At 43.9% G+C, this 6,214-nt stretch overlaps 1 pseudogene across 1 annotated transcript; it reads right to left on the bottom strand.

Moving 5' to 3' along the window:
• Window positions 1-4,952: 4,952 nt before the first annotated feature.
• On the bottom strand, window positions 4,953-5,403 carry LOC311596816 (small ribosomal subunit protein uS15-like; annotated as a pseudogene). The gene has a single exon. The product of its transcript is annotated as a small ribosomal subunit protein uS15-like (transcript).
• Window positions 5,404-6,214: the final 811 nt, after the last annotated feature.

Here is a 6,214-nt window from a genome sequence, read left to right on the forward strand (position 1 = left end):
TGTCAGCTGCTTTACCTCATTTACAGCTCCCCCATTCCTCTTTTCTTAATTAACTCCCTTAGGGCTGATTTATAATTTATGTGCACAAGTCATGACAATTTTAAAAGCATATGCAAGGTAAGCATATAAAAATTAGATTTTTTTTTTTAACAGAAATAGTGCAAAGTCAGGAAAGGAGGGGTGGAGGACTGCCATAGTCACATACAAATCTCATAGTGTGTTTGTATTGTGTTCCCAGCTCATTGGAAAACTAAAGAAACACATTGCTTTCAGGTCCTTAGGAGAAGATCTGGTATCTTGGGGATCCTCAGAAATAGTTCTGGATTGATGATTGAAATTCTCACCAGTCAGCATGTCCTAACCAGATCATCAACCATAGTAAGAATGGACCAGACTGACACGCCCAAGTTTCTCTTGTTGCTCTTGGACTTTCCCCTCAGTTCCTGCCTATATGGATACAGTCTGATAGCCTAATTTTAGAATTGCCTCTTTGTCTCTTTGTTTAACGGCAAAAACCACACACAATGATAATGGGACAACCTAGATGTTCTGTCTCTTTCAGAGGAAGACCGGAACAAAAGTATCCTTGGAAGGATAACAGGGGGAGTGGGCTCCCCACCCTGAAATAGAGTCATAACATGTATATCTGTCCCTCTAAAAAGAACACAAAGCTTAGAAGTCAGAGATGAGACTCTCTGTGTGGGGTTCCGCAGATCAAGTGCTCTGTCCTGCCCAGAGCTAGCACCAGCAAGCCTTATGCAGTGGAGACAGTGCTGATGTTAAGAAGCATTGACCAACTGGCTGAAAGCCAGGCAGCTGTGCTCACCCTCAGATCCCCTAACTCAATGGTTCTCAACCTGCCTAATGCTTTGACCCTTTAGTACAGTTCCCTATATTGTGGTGGCCAACCCCCCAACCATAAAGTTATTTTCATTACTGCTTCATAACTGTAACTGTGCTATTGTTATAAATTGTACTGTAAATATCTGTGCTTTCTGAAAGTTTTAGGTGACCCCTGTGAAAGGATCAGTCGAGTCCCTCAGGGGTCTCAACCCACAGACTGAGAACTGCTGTTCTAGACTGTGTGAGAGAACTCTCTTTGTGACCTAGAGAGACAGACATGCAGGGACTTCTTGGCTTTTATGAGTTTCAGGTCAGCTTCAGTGGAGTTGGGGAGGGCCACAGTGTTCCCTCTGTGCCTGAGCTTGACCTGATTGTCAGGCTGATGCCAACACTTCTGCCACTGCAGATGTGTGGGTGACTCTTCTTACCAGAAGAAAGTTGACATTTGGAAGTTTTTGAGTCTGACTCAGTGTCCTTTCAGACACTCTCTTCCAGCTGCTTGTGGCTCGGTCAGAACAGAACGTTTTGTGTGGTTTCAGAGTGAAGGCCGTGCCCATTTCCTTTTGCAATGCCTACAATGGATTTCCACTTGAAGGAATAAACTCTTGATAGGAAAGCAGCCTTTTCTTTCTTCCACATTGTCCCCCCTTCTTTTTCTGCTTCCTAGTTCTTCTAATTCCAAACCTAACTAATGAAAGGGCAAATTGTTAGGATTTAATGTCAATGCGTTACTTTTGGTAGCTACAAGGGCAAAACTACCCAAGAGCCATAAGGTAGAAAACATCTGCAAAGCCACAGGGAGATGTCCCCGCTCTTACACTTGAAGGTCCATCATTCATGTGACCCTTGAGCCCCAGAGCAGTAGAACAGTGTGTCATGTTATCATACCCATGGCCCACACTGGGGCCTGGAAAAGAGCAAGGGGACAGAATGTGCACTTTATACTTCATGTTTATCAAAGATACTCTCTCCATAGCTTCCTCTCAGGGCCTGACCTAAAAACATCTAAAGAAAGTCTTGAGTTCTACCCTCCCCAAATTTAAGCTGGTTTCTGCTTGGGTAATAGAACTGTTCCATTGTTGCCTGGCCTCTCATATTTATCAATTGTAAACAAAACCAAGTGAATCTGCATCTTGACTCATTTTAGAAAAGGAAACGAAATTGTATTGAGACCTTTTCATCATCTTCTCTGTGCTACTGTAAGCTCTAACATCTCCTGGTGTTCCTCGCGGAGTTTCTGGCTCATCTTCAAGAATAGACCTAGTCCAACACTTTCACAGGTCACTGCATGGGTTGTAGGCACATGGAGGCCACCCAGCCTTCCCATGAAACCTTTGTGATGAAATAAGTTAGAAGACTGAGTTCTGCTTACTGGGCATCTGCTTTGAGGCCTCCACTTGGGAGTTTGCTTTCTTCTTTGGATGTGATTCATTCTGAGTGGTCCCTCTCAGTATCTCTGGCATACATAAGGAAAGAAAGGGAGGAAAACAAACAACAGTAACCACTTAAATGGTCCCACCTTCATAGGATACAAATTATAGGGTCCTGTCTTCTCAAAGCTCATTAATATATTGCACATAGTACTGAGAAATGTACAGTATGTTCCTTAACACATACATGGAGATTACAAGCAATCACTAATTCATTTATTCCTTTTGTAGAAGTTGTAGGGTGGTGCTTCATTAAATTTGACTTTTTTCTACAAGAAGGCTGGTCTGTCTTTCCCTTTAGAATGTGAAGTCTGGAAGAGCTGGGCTGCTGGCAGTCATGGCTTTACCTTGTTCAATTCTATTACCCTGCTGCACAGAACAATTTCTGCTACATACTATGCACTTTATATATCTTTGGGAACAAAGTTCAGATTGTATCTACCATATGAACACATTATGCTAGTTGGTGAAGTAGAAATGGTCCTCATTTTATTCCTTTGGAGTCTCTCCTTGAGGTTTGACATCAGACTGTCTATACAAAGACCCACTGTACAAAGATCCACTCCCCACTCTCGTGTGTGAGGAAACCAAAGGGTCTGCTCTGGTGGAAAAAGGACATTTGCCTATGAAGCAGAATGGTGACCCAACTGGAAAATATGATGTCATGAAAATGAGAGACTCGTCCCACCCATGTGGCTTCTTTCCTGCTGAGCCCATTGGTCTGTGTGGGCCATCCATGGCTACCATAAAGGATAAACTTTATCCCTTTGTAGTAATAGATTCTGATTATGGTGGCTCAGAGTGCTGGGAAAATTCAATGAAGTTTGGCATCAGTCCTTGCTAATGATCTTATTTGGATAAATACATGGTAGTAATCTTTGTTTCCTCTAAGAAAATCTAGGCTGCTCTGATTACAGACATTGGTTTGTTAATCTTGCTATGCCCCAACGAGACCAACATTTTATTAGCTCCATTTTCCAGATGGTGAGACCAAAGCAAACATATTAACTTAATTCCAGGAAACCTAACTCTGACATTGCAGTTTTTCCTCTTACTCACCAAGCCTGCCAATTTGTGTTCATTATCTGATAGGAAAATAACTAGTTCTGTGATTCTAACATTATTTTCTTAACAACTATATTCCTTGGGCAGCATGATCAACAATAAACACTTTTGAATGTAGGACCTATGGATTTCTGCTAACAAACAGAGGGGAGTTAGGGGAAAGTGAGCTGGTAAAATGATGGAGCTTATCAGAGAGGTTAATTTTAATTGCTTGCTGATCTCTGACATGCACACTGCGGCAGAGTTCAAGCCACCTATGCCCTTAGTCTTCAGATTTAAGTGTGGGATGCAGTTTGAGCGGCAGGCTCTGGAGCCCTCACGTTTACTTAGCTTGCACACTGAGTCCCCATCTGGAACACTCCACACCATACTGGGTTATGGTGAGGATTAAAGCGTTGAGTACTGCTTAGTACTCAGAGCGCCTGGTGCACAGTGAGTGTCCAGGATGATCACAAAGACAACGATTTCTCTTCTAACTGCAAGCCACAGGGATCCTTTCTTAAAGTGTTGTCTCATGTCATAAAATGGACATTTCTATGTCTAATTGAGGTCTCATTTACCAGACGTTATTCAAAAATGAAGCTCTGTGAGCATTTCCAGAAAATAAGAGTAAGATTTAGGAGGGATGGTCGACACATACACACACACACACACACACACACACACACACACACACATACACACATACATACACACACACACACACACATACACACATACACACACACAGAGAGAAGAGAGAGAGAGAGAGAGAGAGAGAGAGAGAGAGAGAGAGAGAGAGAGAGAGAGAGAGAGAGAGCAGTTTTTTAATAAACTCAAAAGCCTTTATTGTGAGTCTGTCAGGTGTAAACTGCTGTTCCGGGGACATATGCTATGCGCCTGTGCATATGCACATGCAGACAATATTATTTTCTGACTTAAAAGTGTGTACATTACTGTTACCTCACCCAGGAGGCTTGGCTGGCCCCCCAGGCAGAGTTAGTTTTCTCTTCTGGCACTAATCATACGCATAGACTTTGTAAGAATCTTTGTAAAAATGTGCATGTGCATGTGTGCCTGTATGCACATATGTGTATGTTTGTATGGGTGTGTACACAGGTATATACAGGCTGGAAGGCAACATCTGGCTATCCCAGAGCTTGCCAATTTGTCTGGCTGCCTCTAGCTCCTCCCCCACAAGCATGTGCCACCATGTTTAGTATTCTCATCTGGCTTTAGGGGATTGGACTCAGGTCTTTGTACTTGGGTGGCAGTTCTTTATCAATGATGCTCCAGCCATATATTATATGGTGAGCTGTGAGTGCAGGAGCTCAGGGTCAGCTCTTACTCATCTGTAGCACCCACTAGCTTTACTAGCTAAGACAGAGCTTATCTCTGTTGTGCACCCTTCCCTTAGCTCTCACTTGATCTCACTTTTGGATTCTCTGTTAAACTTGTCTCTTTCAAGAGTCCTGTCCCCCATGACCTTCCTATGGGTAGTTTTGCCTCTTTCACACCCCTGAACACATACACTGGGCATCACCAGTGGGCTAAGAGAAAAAAGGGGCCTTTCTTCTTTAACAAGGGACATTTATTTTATTCAAAGTGATTCAATTTCTGTGTACACAAGAGAATTTATGCCACTAAAGCAGAGGCTGTGGATGACCCGCATTTGCAATTGGGTGGGAAGACCTGCTTAGTCTTACGTAACAAGCCAATGGGTGAATTCTGCCCTCTATCAGAATCAGGTGGAATTTAGTATCTGTATTTTTTCTGTTCCTCTCAAGATGCTTGAGGACAGCAACTGCTTTTTTAATCAAATGGTAGAGATCCTCCAGGAGATCAGGGGCAAGGCCTTTGGACTTAAGGATTCTCAAGGTATTATTTCCAGGCACAAAACGGACCCGTGTCCCTCAGGATCCTAGCTACCTGGGAAGGAGTCAGCCCTTTCTTGGCCAGTTTGTAAACTTGTTCTTTCATGTTGTCAGATGTCAGCTTCAGCCACATGCTATGCGGTAGGCAGTGCCAACTGGGACAGGCCCTTCCCTGGAGCATGTCTGGGAGCAAAGAGAGCAACATGGGGCATCTTGAAAAAGTCTAACAGACTAAGCTCAGGCATCCTGTGCTTTCAAAATCTAGAAGTGGTCTTTCTCTCTGTCCAAGAGACTCCCCTGCCTGCCAACGCAGCTTCCGTTGAGAAGGATGATCCAGCACAAAGAGGTACTGGGGTCTAAAGGAACTTTGGGCCATAGTTTTGATCAAAGAACTTTTTGATCAACTACATTCATCTCCCCTTTTCTTTCCTCAAAGTTCCCAGGCCCAGTCATTTAAGGAGGGTGGCACATCTGCCCATCTCATCTCTCAGTTGAGTTTCTGTAGCCTCTGGCTTTGTCCAGTGGCAGGAACTTGAAGATTTTTCAGAAAGTGACCACACAGTACATTGCCATCAGAGTGTTTCAGCCAGAAGTGCAGATGTTTGTGAACACCCTGCCAGCTGCCAGCCACCAGTCTACTGTCAGTCTGAATCACCGTCCATCTCCTAGACCACACGGGGCAGATCATCCTGCTGTGATATGCACACTCCCAAACACACGCCATCTACCAAGACGTCACTGCATGCCTTACTCCACAGTCAGGCTCACACACTCGCCATAGACCCTGCTGCCTCCTGCAAAGAGACAGCTCATCTATCCGCCCCCTGCTGTGGTTGTGCTTAACCAGGTCCTTCATTTATAATTACTTTTGAAGCGTAGCTTTAAACTTCTCCCAAAACCACAACGACATGGTAGAACGTAGGGCTGCCAAGACTTAAAAGAGTCGGGATGTCTGCCTTCCCCTTGCCTTGGGCCATTTTCTTTGTTTGTGGGACATTGTAATGAAAAGGTGAACAGACATGT

The sequence above is a fragment of the Acomys minous genome (assembly GCF_964271855.1).
Source record: "Acomys minous genome assembly, chromosome: 1".
NCBI lineage: Eukaryota > Metazoa > Chordata > Mammalia > Rodentia > Muridae > Acomys > Acomys minous.